The 24,552-nt window shown below is 40.9% G+C and overlaps 1 protein-coding gene and 1 non-coding gene across 3 annotated transcripts in view; one reads left to right on the plus strand and one right to left on the minus strand.

Moving 5' to 3' along the window:
• The window catches only part of PRICKLE2 (prickle planar cell polarity protein 2), a 363,728-nt gene that overhangs the window by 196,477 nt on the left and 142,699 nt on the right, over nt 1–24,552 (minus strand). The window lies entirely within an intron of this gene.
• LOC111761646 (U6 spliceosomal RNA) lies at nt 5,526–5,632 on the plus strand. Its single transcript, XR_002794942.1, has one exon. It is a non-coding gene; the product is annotated as a U6 spliceosomal RNA (small nuclear RNA).

The raw sequence follows: 24,552 nt of genomic DNA on the forward strand, positions 1-24,552 counted from the left end.
AATGGAGCAGCTTAAACACTAGGTTTTCAAATACCAAGAAGGGTTTTAGGTATTCAGGCTATTGTCTGGAATAGAATATTCACTTGTCAATCTTCAGGTTGTTCAAAAAGTACAAACACGAGGAAAATCATGTATTCACCATCCTCTGTTGAGATTATTGGCTCCACTGCTTTAAATGTGGAGGGATTTCATCTAAAAAAAAAAGATGTGGGGAGGGTACAGAAAAACAATTAACAGTATAATTAATATACTATATAAAATTAGTTTATCTTGTTTCCCAACTTTTCAGACACCCTGTGCATATCTAGGATCTTTTAAAATAAAGGAGGATATAGAATGAAACACCAAAAAAAAAAACATTCCAACACTAGCATGAGAAAGAAAATATAAGTTCTAAAGATATAATAACAAAAATCCTAGACTAGGTATCAGAATTTTAAACACATCTACCTTTGACCTACTAAGTCTACCTCATGGATTTATCTGACAGATTGACTCACATACACAAATATATGTGTCCAATTATATGCCCTGTACTATTATTTATAGCAGGGAAAACTTACAAAAAAACTTAAATGTCCATCAACAATAAATCTGGATGCAACCCCCAAAAAAATAACACTATCCAGTCATGAAAATATAAATCACAGAAAAATGTTTCTTAAAGTATAACCTGCATTCACTGACTACAAATGTCTATTTGATGGTCCTGATCTAATAAATTTAAAAATTAAGTTACTTCTTGAGTTCACTTGCACAAAAGACTTTCAATTCTAGAGAGTTCTACTTTCATTTATAACTAGGTCTTTGGAGTACTTATTAAGAGTTCACTAAAATTTGAGTTCCTAAATTAACACAGATTGCCTGGAGAAATATTAATAATTCCAGAATGACGAAGAGAGTACCTCCCCAAATCCTCTCCTCCTTATAAGCAACAATAACACTGACAAAATTATCAAAAGTAACTTTTTCTTAATTCTGAACATTAACCAAAGGCTTGCAACAATCAGAGGAGCATGAATTCAAGAAAACAAAGGCTGAATCTGAGTAAGAACAGCAAGCTTTGTAGCATTTAAGTGGCAATATTCCCATCCTCCTTTCCCCAACCCTGCAGTAGTGGAGAAACCTGGCAAGAAAACTTTGTAAGAATGGTAAATGTGAAAACCGTGAAAACTAGCAGCCACTGGAGAGAACAGAATAGGTCTGATGCTCTCCAGAAGTGCCTTTTCAGAGACCAGTTCAAAATTTGACCAGTGTGGGAGTTCCCTGGGAAAGCCTCATTAACAGGACTTGTTTTTGGTAGGTTTTTGTTTTTGTTTTTTTTTTGAACAGGATTTGTTTTCATTGGACCTGACTCAAAGGGCAAAGCTCTGTCCTGGGGTTTTTGTCCAAGCAACTGATTAACATGGAGGGCGCCTAAGGCAACAATATCAGTTGGGGAAAATGAGGTGGCCAAAAAAACTTAAAAGGAAAATCTAGTGAAGTGAATGAGATGACCACAGGGAGACTTGAAAAGTTCTGACATCTCTAGGAACCTAAAAGTTATAGGGATGCAAAGAGCTGTGTTCATACCCACAAAACACCTAAGAAAGCATGCACTCCCTCTCTCATACCTCACTGACCTTGAGGTTCTGCACAAGCAAGAAATGAAAGGAAGTTCAGAGTTGAAAACTGACTGAGTGTAGATGGCATGCCCCAAAACACACACACATACAAATCTCTTTAGCAAAGAAAAAAAAAAGATTTACTTATTTAAAGCATTTAAGAATATCTTTGTTTAGTGTTAACTGAACACTAAGTATATGGAATAGTGACTTCAGAGGACAAACATGACAAAGAATACAGACTATAGAATTTATCCAGGAAAGTAAATGAGCAAACAAACAACAACAGGAACAACAACTAACCCTAGAGGAGGAAATATGATTTCTGGAATTGTAAGAGCATATTATTTCAAAGGTACAGTTTTCAACAAAAAATTTTCAGATACACAAAGATGCAGGAAAGTCCACACACAGGGAAAAAAGCAGTCAATATAAACTGTCACTGAGGAAGCCCCTACATTGGGTTTTACTAAACAAAGAATTTAAATCAACTATTATAAATATGAAAAGAACTAAAGGAACCATGTCTAAAGAACTAAAGAAAGTATGAGAACAATATCTACCAAACAGAGACTATCAAATAGCAATGAAAAGATAAAAATCATAGAAAAGAACCAGAGAGTAATTCTTGGGTTGTAAAGCATAGTAGCTAAAATAAACTATGCACTAGAGGGGATATAAAACAAATTTGAGATGGCAGAAGAAAGAATCAGTGAGCTTGAAGATACATGAATTGAGATTATCCAGTCTGAGAAAAAGAAAGAATAAAGAACATAGAAAAATGAACAAAGCCTCAGAGACATGTAGGACATCACCAGGTATACCAACATACACAAGATGGGCAACCCAGGAGGAGAGCAGAAAGGAAAGGGGGCAGAAAGAATATGTGATGAAATAATGATCAAAAAACTTGGCCAAATTTGATGAAGAACATTAATCTGTATGTCTAAGAAACTCAACAAATTCTAAGTAGGATAAACTTAAAAAATACCCACTCATAGGCACAACACAACCATCAAAAGCTAAAGACAAGGAGAGAAACATGAAAGCAACAAAAAGTGACACATCATGTACAAGGGCTCCCCAATAAGATTAACAGCTGAATTCTTATCAGAAACCATGAAGGTCAAAAAACACTGGAATGGCATATTCAATGTGCCAAAAGAAAAAGACAGCCAACCAAGAACTCTATAACTAGCAAAATGCCTCTCAAAAAAGAACAGAGAGGAAAGCAGATTTGGCTCAATGGATAGAGCATCCACCTACCACATGGGAGGTTCAAGGTTCAAACCCAGGGCCTCCTGACTCGTGTGGTGAAGCTGGCCCACGTGTAGTGCTGAAGCGCGCAAGGAGTGCTGTGCCATACAGGGGCGTTCCCCACATGAGGGAGCCCCATGTGCAAGGATTGAGCCCCGTAAGGAGAACCGCCCCATGCAAAAAAAAAAGCACAGCTTGCCCAGGAGTGGTGCCACACACACAGAGAGCTGACACAGCAAGATGATGCAACAACAACAAAAAAGAGACACAGATTCCCAGTGCCACTGACAAGAACACAAGTGGACACAGAAGAACACAGAGCAAATGGACACAGAGAACAGACAACTGGGGGCGGGGGGGATGGGGAGAGAAATAAATAAAAAATAAATCTTAAAAAAGAAAAAACAACAGAAAAATTAAGACAGTTCCAGGAAAGCAAAAATTGAGACCCGCCTTGTAAGAAATACCAAAGGGATTACTTCAGGGTGAAATGAACAGATAATAGACTGTAACTTCAATCCACATGAAGAAATAGAGTATATCAGCAAAAAATAACTGCACAGGTAAATATAAAAGCTATTTAAATGCATTTTTGTTCATAATACTTTTCTTCTATCTGATTTAAAAGATAATGGCATGAAGCAACAATTACAAAATTTTTTGATGGACTTACATACATAAAGGTGTAATTGGTATTATAATAATAGCACAAATGAGGGAGGAGGGAACAGAGTTCCAGTGGAGCATAGTTTCTGTATACTACTGAAATTAAGTTCATATTAATCTAAACTAGAGTGTTTTAAGTTAAGATATTCAAGTTTCTTCTATGTCGCAGCATGCCTCAGAACATCATTCTTTCTTATGGCTTATCCCACTGCATGGATATACTACATTGTGTTTATCTTTTCATTTGTTGATGGACACTTGGCTTGTTTCCACCTTTTAGCTATTGTGAATAACACTGCTACAAACGTGGTGTACAAGTATATGTTGAAGACCCAGTTTTCATTTTCTTTGGGCATATACTGAGATGTGGAATTTCCAGGTCATGCAGTAATTCTATATTTAACTTTCTGAGGAACCTAGATCCAACTATATTTTATCTATAAGAGACACAATTTAGATACAAAGACAAAAGTAGGTTGAAAGTAGAAAGATAGGAAAAAATATATCATAAAAACAAAATTTAAAAGAGAACTAGACAGGCTATACTAAAATCAGATCAAAGACACTTTAAGACAAAAATGTTACTAGAGAAAAAGGACATTTTATATTGATAAAAGAGAGATATAAAAATTACAAACATATCAGCACCCAGCAACAGAGTCCCAAAGCACATGAAGAGAAAAAAAACTGATAGAATTGAATGGAGAATTAGACAATTCAACATTAACTAAAGACTTCAATACCCCACTTTCAATAACAGATAAAGCAAATAATTATATCATCAATAAGGAAAGAAAAGACTTGAGCAATACTATAAACTATACTATAAACTAACTAGACATAACAGGTACCTATAGAATACCTCACCCAACAACAGCAGAACAAGCATTCTCCAGGACAGAGTATATCTTAGAAAATAAAAGAAGCCTTGATAAAGTTTAAATGACTGAATAATACAAAGCATGTTCTCTATCCACATGGAATAAAAGTAGGTAGCAATAACAAAAAGAAATTTGGGAAATTCACAAATATGTGGAAATTGAATAACACACTCCTATATAATCGTTCAATGAAAACATCACAAGGGAAATTAGAAAATACTTTGAGAAAAAAGAGAACAAAACAATGACATATCAAAACTTACAGAATGCAGCAAAATCATTACTTAGAGGGAAATTTATAACTCTAAATAACCAATGTTAAAAAAAAAATCTCAAATCAGTCACCAAACTTACTACCTTAAGAAACTTGAAAAGGAAGAGCAAATGATGAGAGCAGAAATAAATGAAATACAGACTAGAAAAACAATAGAAAAAATAAAATGAAAAGTTCTTTTAAAAGAGCAATAAATTGACAAAACTTGAGCTTGAGTGACCAACAAAACAGAGAGAGAGAGAGAGAGAGAGACTCATAGAATTAAATTCAGAAATTAAAGAGAGGGCACATTACTACCAACTTCACACTAGCGGAAAGGATCATAAGAGAATACTATGAACAATTTATGCCAACAAATTAGATAACGTAGATTAAATGGACAAATCCCTAGGAAGACATAAAATACTGAAACGGACTCAAAAAGAATTAGACAATCAAAATAGACCTATAACAAGAGATTTAATTAGGAACTTTAAAAGTCTAGATTCTGATGGCTTCATTTTTGAATTCTGCTAAATATTTAGAGAATTATTATCAGTCATTTAAAAACTAATACGGGGAAGTGGATGTGGCTCAACTGATAGAGCATCCATATGGAGGGTCCAGGGTTTGATACCCAGGGCCTCCTGACCCATGTGGTAAGCTGGCCCATGCACAGTGCTGCTTCACGCAAGGAGTGCTATGCCAAGGAGGGACACCCCGCGTTGGGATGCCCCCTGCACAAGAAGTGTGCCCTGCAAGGAGAGCCACCCCAGGAAAAAAAAAAAGCACAGCCCACCCAGGAACGGCACCACACACACGGAGAGCTGATGCATCAAGATGATGCAACAAAAAAGAGATACAGTGCTTGTTTTGGCAGCACATATACTAAAATTGCAACGATACAGAAAAGATTAGCATGGCCTCTGTGCAAGGATGACACACAAATTCATGAAGTATTCCATATTTTTATACAAGAGGCTATTTTGATTTAAAAAAAAAGAGAGAGAGAGAGTTTCCTGGTGCTACCTGATAATGCAAGTGGACAAAGAACACACAGCCAACGGACACAGAGAGCAGACAACAAGGGGGAAGGGGAGAGAAATAAATCTTTTTAAAAAACACAAGAACAAATAAAGAAGGGAAGGGAACACTACCCAACTCATTCTGAGGCCAATATTACCCCTCATCGAGACCAAAAATATCACAAGAAAACTATGAACCAATGTCCCTTATGAATATACATGCAAAGTCCTCAACAAAGTACTAGCAACTAAATCCAGCAATATATAAAGGAAGTAGACACCACAACCAAGTGCAATTTATTCCAGAAATTACACTGAAAATGAATCAATGTAATATATCACTATTACTAGCAAAAGGACAAAATTCACATGATCATCTAAATAGATACAGAAAAAGCATTTGACAAAATCTAATATCCTTTCATTATAAAAACATTCAACTAACTAGGAATAGCAGGGAACTTCCTCAACATGAAAAAGGGCATCTACATAAAAGCCACAGTTAATAACATACTTAAAGATGAAAGACGGAGAAGTTTCCTCCTAAAAATCAAGAACAAACAAGGCTGACTATACTCATCACTTCTAGTCAACACTTGTATTGGAGTTCTAACCAAGGCAATGAAGAAAGACAAAGAAATAAAAGGCATCCACACTAGAAAAACTATTTTTATATGCTGATGATAAGATTTTATATATAGAATGTCGTAAGGAATCCACTATAAATGAATAGAATAAACCATATCAGCAAGATTTCAGAATTTGAGATCAATATACAAAATCCACTGCATTTTTAAAAAAGATTTATTTATTTAACACCCCACCCCCACCCCCCACCCCATTGTCTGCTCTCTCTGTCCATTTGCTGTGTGTTCTTCTGTGTCTGCTCGTATTCTCATTAGATGGCTCTGGGAACTGATCCTGGGACCTTCCAGAGTGGAAGAGAGGTGATCATTCTCTTACACCACCTCAGCTGCCGGATCTGCTGCATCTCTTATTATCTTTCCATTGTGTCTCTTTTTGTTGTATCATCTTGCTGCGCCAGTTCTCCATGTAGGCCAGCACTCCTGTGTGGGGCAGTACTCTGTGCAGGTCAGCACTCCACACAAGCCAGCTCGCCACATGGGCCTGCTTGCCCTCACCAGGATGCCCTGGGCATCAAACCCTGGACCTTCTATATGGTAGACTGGAGCCCAATTGCTTGAGCCAGTTCTGCTTCCCCCATTGCATTTTTACACACTGGCAATGGACAGCTGAAATGGAAGACTCAATATTGCAAGACAGCAATAATCTTCACATTAACCTACAGATTCAATGCAATTCCTATCAAAATACTGATGTATTTTTTTGCCAAAATTGACAATTCCATCCTAAAATTCATATGGAAATGCAAAGGACCCAAATTGACAAACCAATTTTCAAAAAGAAGAATGACGTTGGAGGAGTCATTTCAAAATTTACTACAAAGTAACAGTAATTAAGACTGACATTAAGGATAGATATAAGGTTCTATGGAATAGATATGGAGGTACAGAAATAAATCCATGTATCTACAGTAAATCTATTATCAACAAGGGTGTAAAGATCATCCATTGGGGGAAAGAATAGTGTTTTTAACAAATGGTTCTGGGACAACTGTACATTCATATGCAAGAGAAGGAAATTAGACTCTTCCCTTCACCATATGGAAAAATTAACTCGAAATGGATCATAAACCTAACAGAGTTGAAAGAACAAAATTCTCAAAAGAAAACGGGAGTCGTGGTGGCCCGCTCCGCTCCGATTGCGCCTGTGACATAGGTCCCATTGCCACCTGCTGCCCAGCCGCCACCTGGACATGGACCGCCCCAGGTCACTTCTCTTAACAAGGGTTTGCTGTCTGACTCCACGACAGATGTCCTGTTGACACAGGCGTGGCTGCCTGGACTCCTGCTGTTGAGGGTCTCACGGAGGCTGAGGAGCAGGAGCTCAGGGCTGAGCTTGCCAAGGTGGAAGAGGAAATTGTCACTCTGCGCCAAATCCTGGCTGCCAGGGAGAGGCACTGTGGGGAAGTGAAAAGGAAGCTGGGCCTCTCTGCCTTGGAGGGGCTGAAGCAGGACCTGACCTGGAGCTGGCACGATGTGCTGGTTTCTACCACCTGCGGGAAGACTCAGGAAACTCCCTCGCAGGCGGGACAGAAGACTTGGGTCGCCCTGTCTGCTGTGGGCTCTGCAATAAGTAGGAAACTCAGAGATATGAGCAGCTACCCCATCCGCCACTCAGGAAGTGTGCCAGCCATGAGTCTTTTGAGGACCGAGTTGGGGCCATAAAGTCTAAAGTCGTAGGAGGTGGAGAAAATGGAGGTGGCAACCTTCCTTCTCCAACAGAAGGTGGTGATAAGCCCCTCCCAGATCCCACTCCTTTCTAAGATCTGCTGTTGCCTTGCCCGGCCACAGAGCCAGTGTGAGAACCCTCAGCTCGCCCCAGTTGCAGGTGCCAGCTGGGGCCCAGGTGGGTGCAGAGAGCCCCCTCTGCACACAGCCAGCCCATTGCTGTATCGACATGGCCACCAGGCTCGTTTGGTGAGTGCGCAGTCTGCACGTAGGCATTTCACACTAAAGTCTGTAAATGAACAGATCACTGTATTCCTTCCTGGGGTGCAGGAAGTGGACAGGATGGAGGGTCCTGAGGGTCTCCAGCTAAAACCCAGGCTCCCTTTTGGAACCTTGTGAGCCCATCCAAATGTGGAAGGAATGGGAAGAGCTAATGTGTAGAATAAGCGGTATTTCCAACCTCCTCCTTCCCAAAGGCACTGAAGAGCACTTGCCTAGAAAACTCAACCTGACCCACAGTTTTTATTTCAAAAGACTGAACAAGGAAACTATTTTCTGAGCGCCCCCCCCCCCCCCCGGAAAGGAAAATAATTATTTGTAGCTGCCTAATTGTTATACTATTGATTGAGTTTTTAAAAATAATTAAAAAAAAATTTTTAAACATGGGTTTTTAAACACAATGGACTTTTCAAAAATTAAAACTAAGCAAAGCAGCTTTATTCTCAAAAAAGAAATAGGGAGTAAATATTCATGACACTGGATATAACAATGGTTTCTTAGATATGATACAAAAAGCACAAGCAACAAAAGAAAAAGTAAATTGGACTTCATCAAAATAAAAAGATTCTGTACTTCAAAAGATTTTATAAAGAAAAAGACAACTCACCAAATGATAAAAAAAATTTTCATCACATCATATATCTGATAAGGAATTTATATTCAGAATATGTAAAGCACTCTTACAACTCAAAAATAAAAAGACAACACTTTTTTTTTAATATGCAAAGGCTTTTAATAGAGATTTCTGGAAAGAAGATATACAAATGGCCAAGAAGCACATGAAAAGATGCTTAACATCAGTACTCATTAGGAAAATACAAATCAAAACCACTATGAGCTACTATGAGCCACTAGGATGGCTAAAATAAAAAATGCAAGTATTTTTCAAGATGTGGGGAAACTGGAACCCTCATGCACTCTTGATGGGACTGTAAAATAAGGCAGCCTCTATAAAACAGTTTGGCAAGTCCTCCAAAAGAGGAACTTCTCCTGCACACTTACAATATGACCCAGCAATTCCACTCCCAGGCATACACCCAAAAGTAATTAAAACATATGTCCATACACAAATTTGTACATGAATATTCAAAGCAGCAAAATTCATACTAACCAGAGAGTAGAAACTCTCCTTATGGCTGTCAACAGAATGGAGAAACAAAACGTGGTGTATCTGTACAATGGAATATTACTCAACAATAAAAAGGAATGACATACTGATACATACTACACCATGAATAAGCCTCGAAAGCATTATACTACGCAAAAGAAGCCAGACACAGCAAGTCACATATTGTATGATCCCACTTATCTGACATGTCAAGAATAGGCAAATCCACAGAGGTAGAAAGTTGGCTAATGGTTATCAAGGACTGGAGACAGGGGAGAGCAGAGAGTGACTGCTAATGTCTAGAAACTGAGGACATCCTCCTTGAGTACCTCTAGGTTTTCTGCTGAGAAGGAAAGGATGGAGTGGGGAAGGGACCCCTTTGCAGAGTTCCCATGGTGAAACTGACGACAGTAGACAGAGGCCCAGCCCATGAAGGAAGCCACGGAAGTGTGTGGTTGTTACCCATAAGGCTATCACATAATCTTTCCTTAAGAAAATGGCAAACCAGGACCAGTGGCAGAATATGTCGGGACTTTTCCAGGGATGCTACTTGGTTAAGGCAGTGAGCAAAGAAAACTGGGTTGAGGGAAAATTAAGTGTTTTCAGAAATGTCCCAGAGGAGGCCAATGGAGTTTCAGCTGAGAAGAGAGAGATGTACTGACAATTCCGCTACATTTCTCCAAAGAGCTGGTCAAATATTAGTCTAAAATGAAATTTAGCTACACAGTAAGAACAAAGGAATTGGGATTCTTTAACCTCATTGAAATAAGGCAAATCAATGATGACATATGTTAATTGTTTCATTGATTTTACTTCCTTTAATATTTTCTCTTTAAACTCTTTTATTCTCAGACCTTACCACTGATGTCAAATTCTCTTGTAGAAAATGGATTTTATTACTCAGGCTCACATAGCGATATAGAGCTTAGTCTAGGTGATTTGTTTAAAACAGCACATTAAAGAAAAATTTTAATAATTAAAAAATGCCCCATGAATTTCTCCAGAACCTAAAGTATTCTTATACAATTTATCTTATAGATTCCCTAGGGCGGCATTTGCCACAGCATCTTCTACATATCCACTATTCCTTAAAAAAGTATTCTCTGGTCAAACAGATTTGAAAAAAAAAGGCAGTATAATCTATTCCCCTTTTAGATATTTACAGTGAATATTAACATTTTTAAGAGCCCTGAAAAGCCATGTAGCAAGGAAAATTATTACATTTATTTAACTCAAAGTTTCCCAAATTTATTTGGCCATAAAATCCTTTAATCTCCAAGGACCCCTTTTATAACTTGATTCAAACCTAGGGTCCTGTGAAACATACTTCAAGAAATATTACTTCATGAAAAAGCAGCATTATATATAATAGACAGATGGACAACTAGAATCCCCAAGAGGGGACGCACTTCCTACAGTATGGCAAGACTCCATAGAGACATCCTATTGGGCCAAATAAGTGAATTTCCCCAGACACAGCGCATGTGAAATACACTCCTTGCAACTAACAACAGATGATCTAGAGAGGCATTTTCCTAATGATACCAAAACAAACATATGTAACAGATTACCAAGGGGTATCAACCTGCTGAGGTATAAATCCAAGCAGGGATCATCTTTACCAAATCCAACATTCAACTTTGTTGTTTCAAACTCCCCTTTCCTTGCAAGTGAAAGGCTCCCTCAATAAACAACTTAATCTAGGCCTATATTATTTCAGTAACTTTCAGGTATTGGAATAGTCACATTCCGGTTTTGTAGAGGAAGTTCTGCTTTTGGTAACACTTCAATTTTGTATTTTAAGCAACATTCTTCCCCCCACTTCACCAGCACGGGGGGCTCAAAAGACTTGAAGTGAAGTGGGAGATGGTCTGCCTTCACATGTGCTCCCCTCCCTCATTACCTGAGCTTACTGCCCTAGCATCAGGACAAGGAAGATGATAGGAAAGATGAGATGTCACCTCTTTCTTGGTCCCTGTGACAGATGAGATGATCGTTTGCATAGCTCAACTGAAAGCTTGCCGCAGAGGCCCTGGGCCAACCCATTGCAGAGAAGGCAACAGGAGCAAGAAGAAATAACTGTTGTTATAAACCACTTGATTTAGGGCTGGACTGTATTCCTGTAGGAAAAGCTAACCAATACAGGTGGAGTGTACGCAGATGACGCATAGCTAATACAGTTCTTTCATGCGCAGTTGGTGTGAAAAGGTGGCACCCAGCTGTCCTCTTGCGAGATGCAGCCACATCTGCTGGCTGCCTCCCCGTGGTAGCCTTGGGCCACCTTCCTTTCCTTCGTGTGCCTCCTGCTGTGTCTCCTCTCCTATCCTACATACTATTCCCCAGGGTTTCTCATCTCCTCTACTTCCTCTGTCTTCCAATTCTGGATAATACCTATACGTCTCCAGAACTAAAGGGCACCTTGGCCCTAAGTGTGCCTGGCCAGTCCACAGGCCACATCTCCCCTGCCTTTTTTGCTATCTCTTTTTGCCAAGGTTATTTCAAGCACTGAGCTGGTGCAAGGCTCTGCAACCTTCAGATGAGAGAAGATGGCCAGTCCTGAGTTGGCGGGAGGGGAGAGGAGGGAGGGTGGACCATTGAGACATATTCAGACTTTACAAACAATTCTCTTGTAACATCCCTCCTTTGGCTTTGGGAAGATGGAGCGCTATAATGACTGTAATTTACTTCAAAACACATCTGCATAATCAGTGGGAGATCATGTACAGGCCATTTAGGTTAGCCTTAATTTTAGGGGTTGTCAGCTAACATGCTACCAAGAATATGCACAGACTCAGGGAGGTCAGTTGGCGCCACAATGGAAAAGACCACAATCCAGGGGCAGCTACCATATGCACAGTTCTCTGAGCCCAGCTTAATCAACAGCCAGCAGTTGCTAATTAGCATCTAGGAAGTCAAAACAGATTCTTATTGGTGAAACTAATGACCTGTTAATTAGCATGATGGATGTTAGAAACAGGGTATTGCTGGTGAAATCAAAGGTATTCGGGATGTGCAAAGTGGCTAAAATAGTCTGGAGACATTTCCCACCCCTGCGTGAATAAGAATCCACTAAGAAGGAGAAGCCTCTCAGGCCTGTACACTGCACCCTTAGACAGCACCCATGACTTAATCCCCAACCCTAGGCCCAGCCACTGGTTTAGGAGGTTTTAGATGGAATGGTACTTACTACAGGGGACAAAATCCTGCCTACGTGATGTGTGGGGTTGGCCTTAAACGAACCTTTCATAAAGGTGTGTTTGGAGCATCTAAAACACTGGTCCTCAACCTTGGCTAACCATCAGAACTACATGGGGAACATTTAAAAATCCCAATGGCCAGGACTAGCCCAGAGAAATGACATGGGAATCCCTGGAGGTCAGACTGGCAGGACCAGTATCAGTGACTTCTTACAGCAGGAACCTTGATGATTCCAATGTCCAGCCAGGGACAAGCACCATTTCTCTACGGGATAGGGCTTACAGGACAGATCTGGGCTTACAGAGCACGTTTATGAGCTGTTTTGAGCCTGCTCTGCTAGTGAATATTCATTTAGTCAATGTCTGGATGCGTGGGAGAATTTGGTCTGAGGCCTGCTTTCATTAAACCGCGGGGCAAGGACAGAGAAGAATAGTGAACACCCACCACCTTGGTTCTTTGGCAGATTCCAGAAGAAGTCACAACACAGGGGCAACCCTCTTACCTGACTTAAAGGAGGGGAGGGGGGATGAAAGTTTCCAGTAAACTCTCTTCTCCCTGAAAAGACCACCTTTCTCTCTCCTTAGTCTGTATCTATCAGCTCGGGGTGGAGGTGCTGTTGGGAATGCCCGTCCTCCTGGGACAGAACCCTTCCTCAAGCCGTGCACAGCTCCTGACTTCTGAATATGGAATGAGGGGTACAGTCGGGCCCTCTGTCCCTACTTTGGCCCGCAATCAAAATTATGAAACAACAGGGGACAACCTCTCCCAGGGCCTCGACACCCATCCTATTACAAATACATAAACAAGTGGGTCACCCACAGGTATTAATTAGAGGCCAAAGCCAACTGTCTCAGAAAATAACCTTGACACATTTACACTCCATGGTTAAATGGAAGAAAAGTCTGGTCTTTTCTCCCCAGTCTCTCTCTCTCTTTTTTTAATTGAGGTATATCATTCATACACAAACATACATAAACAATAAGTGTATAGTAAAAGTGTTCAACTTATAAAACAATCATGTGTAACATCATACAGGGTTCCCATACATGACCCCATCACAAACACCTTGCATTGTTGTGAGCATCTGTAACAAATTATGAAAGATCACCGTCAGTGTATTACTACTAACTATAATCCATATCTTACATTTGGTGTATTTCCCCCCAAGCCATCCTATCCCCAGTCTCTTGGCAAAGGCGAGATTGCTGAACACAAGGCTAATCTACTCCCTAAGCAAACCTTCTCACCCTGGGAAATCGCCCCTGTCGTTGCCACTTCAGGACCTAGTCCATTCAATACCAGGCACCCATCAGAAGAGGGCCATGAAGACACAGGCAGTTACAGACAGTGCAGTCTGCATTTACAGGCAAGGAGAAGAAGCAATGAGATCAAGATTTTTGTGCTTTTAATCTTGCATGTCACTCTCACCAGCTGATGTAATTTACTGTGTCCTTCTCCCACCCACAGTGCGCTGGTTGAGTTCTCCTAGCAGCGACACAGTAGGCAAGAGCGCCACGTGAACTGGAAGCACAGAAAAGATCTTTATCTTACTCTCCCTGAGAGAAGAAAATTGAGTGCTATTGAGAGAAGTGTTTCTAAGTAATGAAGAGAAGGGGTCTCCATTTTATCAGGTGGAGTTCCATTAAATGCACTGTGGAGATCTGTTCTATCAAAATCAGGAGGTAGAAACTGAAAAAAAGAAAAGACCCTACCTACCATGTGCCATCAAGAAGCAGTATCAATGGAAAGTCCAAGTCAGTTCCTTTTGCTGACCACTCACAAGGTAAAGTGGAAAGAGAGCGCAGTCCGATACACGTAGCAGTTTCAAGCATCAAACCCAGAAACCTGGAGATAAAAGCTTCCAACTGGTTGTAGAAATGCCAATTTCCTTTTTTTTTTTTTTGCACTGGAGCAAGTGAGCATTACAATGTCTGAGTGAGAAATTCTGATCTATGCATGTTTGGGTTGGAAAAGGGAGCTTCAGAGAAAACAATCTCTGAAAATTTCAAAGCAAAATCTTCAAGTGAAGATAATTCAGAGTGAGCCGTTTATGACTCCTTAAATAAATGTAACAGTATCTGAATTTCTGAAGCTTGGTTAAGAGCTAAATTGGCTTCACAAAACACAAGCTACATTTTTCCTTCTGTCCTTAAGCAAATACAGCACAGCAGTTAATAACAGTAACTACATCACAATGCATGAAGTGCCTGAAATATATTTTTTAATATCCTTTAAACAGAAATCCTAAGTTGCTAAATAACATCTTGGTTAAATAAGAGTATGTAATTTTTAATGCTGCATTTCTTTCAATTTACCTGAATCCAGTCACACAGCTGAGTCTATGGCAGATATCCAGTGTAAGTATTAACTACGCAAGCTGATTCCCAGGAAAATCATCCATATACTCTTTTCTGAGCTGCACCTCTTTCCTGTGAAAACAACCAGCACTACAACAAATTGTTCTTGCTTCCTCATCAGCATTCAGCATCTGAATAGTTACCTGGACACCAACTGTTGAGAAAGACACATACTTGATGTGGTAAGGGAGCAGAACAGAAAGAATGGGGATGGCATGTGTCTGGGTTCTAGTTAGATGTGAGACCTTTGCCCAGAAAGCAAACCTCAGTACTATGTGATGAGAGAAGGGATCTAGCCTTTGTGGAGTCTCTGATGGTAACTCTGTACTCTCTCAACTTCAACACATTGTCTCCTAGGAAGAGAGAAAGACTTCTTCAGAACACTAGTTTGCAGGAGGAAAGGCCATAGGGTGTAATTTCTATATGAAAGCTGCTGTTTCGTCTGTAATTTTTGTCTGTCATGGCCTTCAACACAGTCCCATGGCTCACAGACATCTAACCTGTACTACAATTTCATTTCCATTTGCTGATCCATCGCTTGGTAACCATTTTTTAGAATATTTACTGTCTATGTCAATTTGTCTCCAGGACAGCATTAAAAATTCCTTACGAGCCCCAGCCAAATAAAGTTTTGATATGACCACAGCATTCCATATAACATGGCCCTGTCAAATGAGAAAAAGGAGGAAAAATCAATGAATTCCATGTATCGTGTGAGTCTAAATGAGATACATAAGAAAAATGGATTGGACCCATTGTGAACATCTACAGGGTTTTTGCCTGCCCAGAGTCCCTTCCATTGTTTTCTGGTTATTGCACCCCAGTTTTCACGTGAGAACGTCCCCTCTTTACTCTCAGATGAGGTAGCTGAGACTAACAGGAGAAGGTGGGGCGACCCTCTTCCTTCAGCTCCAGGGATTGCCACGTGGTCCTAACCTGGCCAATTACAGCCATCCACTCCTTGGACCAGGGACCAGTTCAGGGGCAATCCCTTGTCCCAAGTGGCTCAATGAGAGTGAGTTCCAGGACCACGGCTGCAAAGTTTGGGAAAGACATATTCTGTTTTTTGCAGGGTTGCTGTGCTGGTTAAATAAAGCATAGACCTATTGAGGTCAAATCCTGTCTGACGATGAAGCCAACTGAGAGGAAGACAAGCCCCTGAGATGAAGAGAGGAAGAGTAAGGTCTGGTTTTGTTATTTGAGTCCCTCGGTCTAGTCATGCCTGAAATTAATCTACCACTTGATTTTTCTGCCAATAAATGTCCTTATTTTGGTTTAAACAAGTTGGAGTTCTGTCACTTAAAACCCAAAGTTCCAATTAGTACAGGCCCCTAATTCCTCGTGATCTACACAGCAATGTAGCAGGTCTACTACTTATTGGGAAAATGGCAGAAGAAGCCGGGTACCTTGGACTCAAATGACAGATGCTCAAACCTCAGCTCCGCTGGGTGTCTTTCAGCAAGGCCCAATCTCTTCGCCTCAGTGTTTTAAACTATAAAATGGATGTAAAAATATTTGTCCCTTGGGCTAATTATGTGAACTAAATTAGAAAGAGTAGTTGAAATTAGGCTAGTGACTGTGCTGGCCATTTCTGTACCTCTTTTATGTGGTTTAGAAGTAGCTCCTAATACCCCTTCTACTTCCTATTCTAACTACATCATAAACTTCTTACCAGAAAAAAGGATAAGATCAACAGTGGTTCCAGAAGTGTGGTCTGGAAAACCTCAGGGGCCCCCAAGACCCTTCTAGGGGGTCCACAGGGTAAAAAATATTTACTAATAACACTTAATATGTTATGTGTCATTTTCACTCTCCTTCTTAAACGACTGTAAAATGGAGTTTTCCAGAGGCTAATGCCTTGTGCTATCACAACAAACTGAATGCATGAACAGATAGGAGAATCCATCTGTCTTCTATTAAGCCAGACACTAAGATGTTGAAAAAGCAAAACAATGCCACTCTTTCACACTAATTTTGTTATGGTTATTGTTTTAGAAAGCATGGTATTTATGTCAAGATGTAAGAAGTTTATTTTTATTTCATAAATGAAATATTCAAAATACTTCTTTTAATTTTGATTATGATAAGTATTGATAGCTACAATCCACATATGCAAAAGCTCTTTTGAGAGTAGAAAAGGGTCCCTGAGAACAAAAGCTTTGAGAACCATGAAGTTAAAAGCATGGGCTTTTTTTTTTGGTTCCAGGGGCCAGAGAGTGTACCCAAGACCTCGTATGTGAAAAGCCAGCGCTCAACCGCTGAGCCACCTCAGCTTCCCTGAGTTGATTTTTTCTTTTGTTCTGCTTGTTGCTTGTTTTGTTTTATCAGGAGGCACTGGGATCCAAACCTGGGACCTTCCACGTGGGAAGAAGGTGCTCAGCCTCTTGAGCCACATCTCCTCGCAAAAGCACTAACTTTGGACCCAGACTAGGAGGGTTCAAATCTTGGTTCTGCTACTTACTGACTGACCAAGATAAGTTACTTCTCTTTATTTGCCTTAATTTCCTCATCTGTAAAAGGGGCATGACTATAGCACCTCCCTCACAAAGTTGTAAGATTAGGTGAATTAATACATGTGAAGTACTTAGCACAATACCTAGCACATAGTGAATGCTCAGCAAATCATATACATGAAAACAGGGTGCAGGAAAATAACCTACAACATGCAGGCTGTTTTTACTCTACAATTCCTTTCAGCAGATTATTTCTGAATACTTGTTGTTACATATCAATCTAAACTCTATGTATACAAAGATTTTTTAAAAAGCGGATTATGCCCGAGGGACCTGTAATTTAATAATGGGAAAAACAAATCATTATTTAGCTCACACTTTGTGCCAAGCGCTCTTCTCCAACTCTTCAACACAACCCACAGAGGTAGGTAATATTGCTATCCACATTTCACTGTTGTGGTAACTGAGACTGACATAGATTTAATAATTTGCCTGAGATCAAACAGTGTGTGAGTAGACAGCATTGAAACCTACTTGTGCCCAACTGCAAAGCCCTTGCTTTTTACCTCTACCTATAGTATCACTATAGGGGTATGAATCTTGACAAGTTTTGCATCAAAGGATATCTTCAGAGGAAATGGAAGTGCATCCCCATTCAAAAAAGGCCAGAAGAGATCCCAAGATGGCACCTGCACAGGTCCCCTCCCAGCATTGAGGGCTACAGGGACATGAGGCACGTAATTCCTGCTGATGTGGGGTAGGCACAGAAGAGTACCGTAAGGGGTAGGGCCATTAATCCTGTTCTTGAAAATCAAAGAAATGAGCCACAGAATATACCCTAGCTTTGCAGTAGGAGGGGTGCTTGCTCAGGAGGGGGTCACCTGCTTTCCAACAACGCCCGTGAAGGGAAAAGCTCTTCTCAGACAACGACAGAGAGAACCACCAGATAAGATACGGAAATGTCACATGCAATTTGTGGCCTAAATTATAAGCTGTTTCCCCTTACTAGACAATCTTTCAGAGAAAACAATGTGTCCCAGGGGAAGGAATACAAGCTGGAACCAGCCAAAAATATGGCCTTTAAGGAATAGAAACAATAAAGCATCTATTATTTTTAGCAATTTCTTATTGTTTGTCTTGGGAGACTGCTTCTCCCCCCTCTTCTGTTTTCTCAAAAGATTCACTTTCAGATTAGTCATGGAGGGCTGGCAAAACGCAGGCAAGCTGAAGGTACTTCAGGGCCATCTTCCGAGGCAATGCTCCAGAGCTTTTAAGGGAAAGGGGGACCCGCCCTAATCTAGAAATCTGTGTGATCTGCAGAATTCAAGCAAACCAGAGCAGAGGCTTTGGTGTAACTGACCCTTGACTGTCAGCCAAACGAGAAGTAGACTTCTCACCATGGAGAAGAGTTTCCCTTAGGAAGGGTGAAACACCTGCCACAAATTAACTTCTCCACAACCAGAAATGCACCTCGCTAAAGAAAGTGTATGTGCATTAGTGATATGTTTTTCATCAACAACAACAGCAAAGTTTTAATTCCTCTTAAAAGTGGTGATTAGAAGCTATACAGAAAATGAGGCTATATTATTGTGGTGGATTATTAAAAATGAACCTCTCTCCTTCACCCACTTCCCCCATCCACACCTTTTTCTACAACATGCCATTGCTGGTCCTCCCACTAAGAGGCAGAGTCAATTTCCCCACCCTTTGACTCTGGGCTGGCCCTGGAGCTAGCTTTGATCAACAGAATGAGGTGAAAGGAACATTCTGGGGTGTCTGAGCCCAAGCCTTGTGAGGCCCTGGAGCGTCCACTTTCACTCTTGGACCCAGCCATCCCATAAAGAAGTCCAGACTATCTGCCTGGAGAGAGAGGCCCTTGCAAGATGAGAGCGAGGTGCAAGAGGGGCCACCTGTAGGAAAGCAGAGGCACCCCAGCCAACAGCCAGCCCCGGGAAACCAGACTTGTGTGTGAAGCCATCTAGGACTCTAGAACCAGTGGAGCTGCCCCAGCGGAACCTCGTGGAGCAGAGACAACACATCCAAACCAGGCCCTGCTCAAATTCCTGACCCACAGAATGGTGAGCAATGGACTGGTGGTGGTTCTAAACCACTACATTTTGGGGTGATTTATTTCACAGCAATACGTGATTGAAACAACTGTATAAATAAGTGCCATACCCTTAGAGAATTTCCTCTCATCTTTCTCTACTTCTCCTATTTATTACATCCATCCATTCATTCAACAGATATTTATTGAGTGCCTACTATACACTACTAGGCACTCTTTCCAGTATTCATGATCTAGCAAAGAATGAAACAAAGGTCCTGCCCTCAGGCAGTTTACATTCTAGCAGTAAGAGATGATAGGGAATAAACTTTATTAAGAATAAATTAGACAGTATGTTATAATATGAGGTCCTATGAAAAAGGAAATGTAGGGCAGAGTATCGGAATTGGCAGTAGGGTAGGGATACAGGCATTTCCTCTTAGTGGATCTGCACAAGCTCTTTCCCATGAAAAGATAATTCATTTTCTTATCCTATGTTTTCTGTTATCTGACCTTTTCTGATGATGCCTTAGTTTTAATTACATGTAATCACTGTGCTAATGGAAATAAATATAGGCAACTCAGTTCATTATCTTGATTGCAGGAAAAATTAGATGCTACTCCATACTGCTACTACTATTTTACAAATACTTCATCTGCAGGCAAAACCTTTCAATTTTAGACTTGGAGATCTTAAAATTACAAATGTTCCATCCTGATTTAAAATTTTGTGGATTTTATAGTCTTGAGGCTGAATTTGCATCTAACATTGATACATCATAATGCTTAATGATGAGTGATGAATAGCAAACCTTGCTCTGAAAAGGACCTTTGCTGCTCACACTCGATCTGCGTCATGTAAACTGATGGTTAAAATCTCAAGTATTGGTGCCAAGCACACATTGGCTCAAGTCCAAAATCTACCTACAACCTGATTGATCTGCTCCTTAAGCCTCTATTTCCTGGTCTATAAAATGGGTATAATTACAGCATACCTCACAGAGGTAAGGATTATATTAAGGATTAAATGAGCCAGAGTATAACATAAAGCCTTTAGCCAGGTACTATAAAAGGAAAAGCATTAGATAAATATTGTTATTATCATAACAATATAGATATTCTCAGGTATAGAACATACACACACACTACCCCAAAACAAACAAAAAATCACCCCAAAACAACAATAAAAGAGTCAAAGTTTGACTTCATAACCATGGAATTATTTGTCCTTGGATATTGAGTGGGTCCCTGCAGGTCCTCCTAGGAGCATGAAGGTCAAAGAGCTCTGGCACTAGATTCTAAACAAGCTTATGCTTAGAGATAACACAGTGGTCTAAGCACATTCTGAGGCTAAATATAAATGACTTTTTCATTGTCCATGGCCCCCATGCAGGATCAGTCAGAACGGGTCAAACAGATAGGAAGAAGTGACACACTCCCATTTATCTGAGCATTTAAGGCAACAGGAATCTTCCCTTTTACTTAGAATCATCCTGGGACTGAACCCTGAAACTTCCCCTGCCCTGCAGAAACAGAGTGTTTCTGACCCTGGATTTGCAACCTAATGATGAATGCAGGGGCTTTTTTTTCCAGTTTCGCTTTGTTTTTTCTTTTACGTTTTTGAGCTGTCTGTCTTCTAAATTCCTATTTGAGAACTCCTGCCTTTTAAGTGGAAGATAGAGCCTGTCATACACCAGAGAAGGTAAAAAGCCAAGCTCCCAGCATGGGCATGAGCCAGGCTCGGCTAATCTCATGTCCTTGTCCAGGAATTGGAATCTGGATCTAAGGACATGAAGGTGCAGGGAAGGCAGGGTTTTTATTTTTATTTTATTGTCCTCCATTTTTAAAAAGATACATAGATCAGACAAATGTTACATTACAAAATAAAAGAAGTTCCCATGTACCCCACTCCCCACCCACCCCACATAAACAACCTCTTTCATCAGTGCAGCACATTCATTGCATTTAGTGAACACATTTTGGAGCATTACTACACCGCATGGACTACAGTTTACACTGTAGTCTACACTCAACCCCAGTACATCCAATGGTCCATGGCAGGACATACAATGTCCTTCATCTGTCCCCGCAATACCATTTAGGACAACCCCAAGTCCCAAAAATGCCCCCATATCACACCTCTTCTTCCCTCTCCCTGCCCTCAGCAACCGCTGTGGCCACTGTCTCCATATAAATGATATAATTTCTTCCATTGCTAGAGTCACAATAGTTCTATGGTAGAATACCAGCAAGTCTACTCTAATCCATACTCTATTCCTCCATCCTGTGGACCCCAGGATGGTGATGTCCACTCCACCTCTAAATTGAGAGGGAGCTTAGATCCCACATGGCTGATGGATGCGATTCTCCTGCTTGCAATTGTAGACTCTCCCAGTTCCCTAGTATGCTGGTCGACCATCATCACCTCCCTGTTAGCTGACTTGGGTAAGTTCAACAAACCAACTCTGCTGAGGCTCAGAGCCCAGCTGGCACACAGACAGTCCAAGAAACCCAAGCCTCTTGAGCACAAACCAACCCTAGCACCAACCACAGCACCAACCAACTTTTAGTAAAGGTGACAGAAGAGGCATGTGTAGAGAGGCCACTTCTGAGTCCAAATCCATCATATTCAGGAGCACAAACTCCAAAGCAGGGCCCACTGGCCATCTAGAGCCATCTGCCATGACCGTAGTACCTATGTGTCTCCATAGCCCTCAGAAGCACCAGTACTTGGGGTTGTATCTACTTTGGCTGTCTCATGGATCCTGCTGAGATGTGTGTAAGCGTGGCCCCTCTGATGAACTCCCAACTCATTTTGAAATCTCTTAGCCATATAAACTCATTTGTCTTTATCATTTTCCCCTTTCATTCAAGGTCTTTCTCTAGTTGCATTGTCAGCTGGTGATTGGTAGTAATCCCTCAGTGCCAGGGAGGCTCATCCCTGGGAGTCATGTCCCACACTTGGAGGAAGGTAATGCATTTACATGCTGAGTTTGGCTTAAAGAGAGGCCATATCTGAGCAACATGGAGGCTCTCAGGAGGTAACTCTTAGGCACCCTGCAGCTCTAGGCCTAGTTGAAATTTCAAGCACACAGGCTCATAAGCATAGTCATCATTATCAAGGGCCCATTACTGGACCATCTTTCTTGACTGGTCTTTGCCCTTGCACTTGGGGGATTGTTGCTATTCCATTGGGGAATGCGGTAGAGCTCCCGTGACTAGGAGCTCAGCACTCCCTCAGTTGTGTGTAACTCTAACTACTATGACAATACTCAAGAAATATCTGAACATATCTATATGCCCTATATACATGCCCTGGAGAACTCCCTCCCACCCATGCATCCCCCATCAATGACACCCCACACCAGTGCTCCCCCCATGCCACAGTTGAAGCCCTTTGTGATACAAAACTTCTTAAAAAATGAAGCCTAATATATTGCCAAATTCAACCAGAAAGAAAATGAAATAGTAATGATAGGTTCAAAGATTAGAAATATAATACATAACTTAGAAAAACTAAAAGTAAAAAATAAATTGAGATATTAAAAAATGAAAAATATCATAAAACTTTTTTTTGACATTTTGCCTTTCATCACTGTAATAGGTGTTGCCCTTTATGTACAGAGGTAAAGCAATCTCTTCCATTCCTTTCTCAGTGTCTACAACCTTTTTTATTTTAATATTTTTATGTCTTCAAAAAAGTTTTAGATCACAGTAAAATCACATACACAATATAGCAGACTCCCATATACCAAACATCAAACCCTTTTCCCCCTTCCGCAGCAATGATCCTTTTACATGTGGATGTTACATTTCCACAGCTCATGTGCAGACATCAAAATATAGCCACCAACCATGGTTCCATTGTGGTTTACATTATGGTTTATATTCTAGACTGTACACGTTTCCAAATTTTTGGTTACATTATGGTTTACAATATGATTTACATTTTAGACTATAATCTTTTATAAATTTTTGGTGGAATTTAACATGGCCTATATCCATCATTGCACAATCTTGTGGAACACTTCCATTGTCCCCCAGTTACCCCCTTTTCCAACTATTCTATTCCTCTCTCCCACTCCCCTCAGGGCCTACAGAGACAAACAAGCTTCACTGCTTGAAGAATAAGATTCATAGATACTTGCAACAACGCTGAGGGCTTGACACACTAGTCTGTCCTCCCCCATTGGGAGCTACCCATGCTCTAGAGAAACACCCTCCCCTCTGTTTGAGAACATCAGGCCTCCCCAGAATGGGGGTACAACACCTTCCTGCTTATTGTGTATGACTCCACCCACTGATGTAACACACTATGACAAGATGAGCACTCACACACTCCCTAGAAGCCCGCCCCAGGTACACCCTGTGCCAGATGCCACCTGTCAAACACCTTAAACAAGTAATCCTTCCTTATATTTTCTAAAGAGTTTTCTCAACATTATGGTTTCAACCATGTATCTGACAATCTCCTGCTTCCCCCAAGCCCTCCCCCCAATTCCATGGAACATTCGACCCATTCTCCCAACCCTAGCCCGCCTCAAGCCTGTAAAGCCCCACTGAATAGTATCCCTGTGCCTCCATCTTATCCCATGACTGTACAACTACTTACCTCCACATTATCATAGATTTCTTCTGTGTAGGCATCAGCTCACAACCTTCCTCTCCCCCACTATTTCCTGTAAGCCTATCATCCAGTCTCTAGGTTTCTGAGTCAGCTTGATTTGCTTAATTCATATGAGAGAGATCAAGTTGTAATTTTTTTTGAAGATTTTTTATTTCTCTCCCCTTCCCCGCCCCCCCTCAGTTGTCTGCTCTCTGTGTTCATTTGCTGTGTGTTCTTCTGTGTCTGCTTGTATTCTTGTCAGCAGCACTGGGGAACTGCATCTCTTTTTGTTGCATCATCTTGCTGTGTCAGCTCTGTGTGTGCGGTGCCACTCCTGGGCAGGCTGCACATTTTTTCACACAGGGCGGCTCTCCTTGCAGGGTGCACTCCTTGCGTGTAGGGCTTCCCTATGTGGGGGACACCCCTGCATGGCTCGGCAGTCCTTGCGCACATCAGCACTGCGCATGGGCCAGTTCACCACACAGGTCAGGAGGCCCTGGGTTTGA

This window comes from Dasypus novemcinctus, chromosome 26 (assembly GCF_030445035.2).
Source record: "Dasypus novemcinctus isolate mDasNov1 chromosome 26, mDasNov1.1.hap2, whole genome shotgun sequence".
Taxonomy (NCBI): domain Eukaryota; kingdom Metazoa; phylum Chordata; class Mammalia; order Cingulata; family Dasypodidae; genus Dasypus; species Dasypus novemcinctus.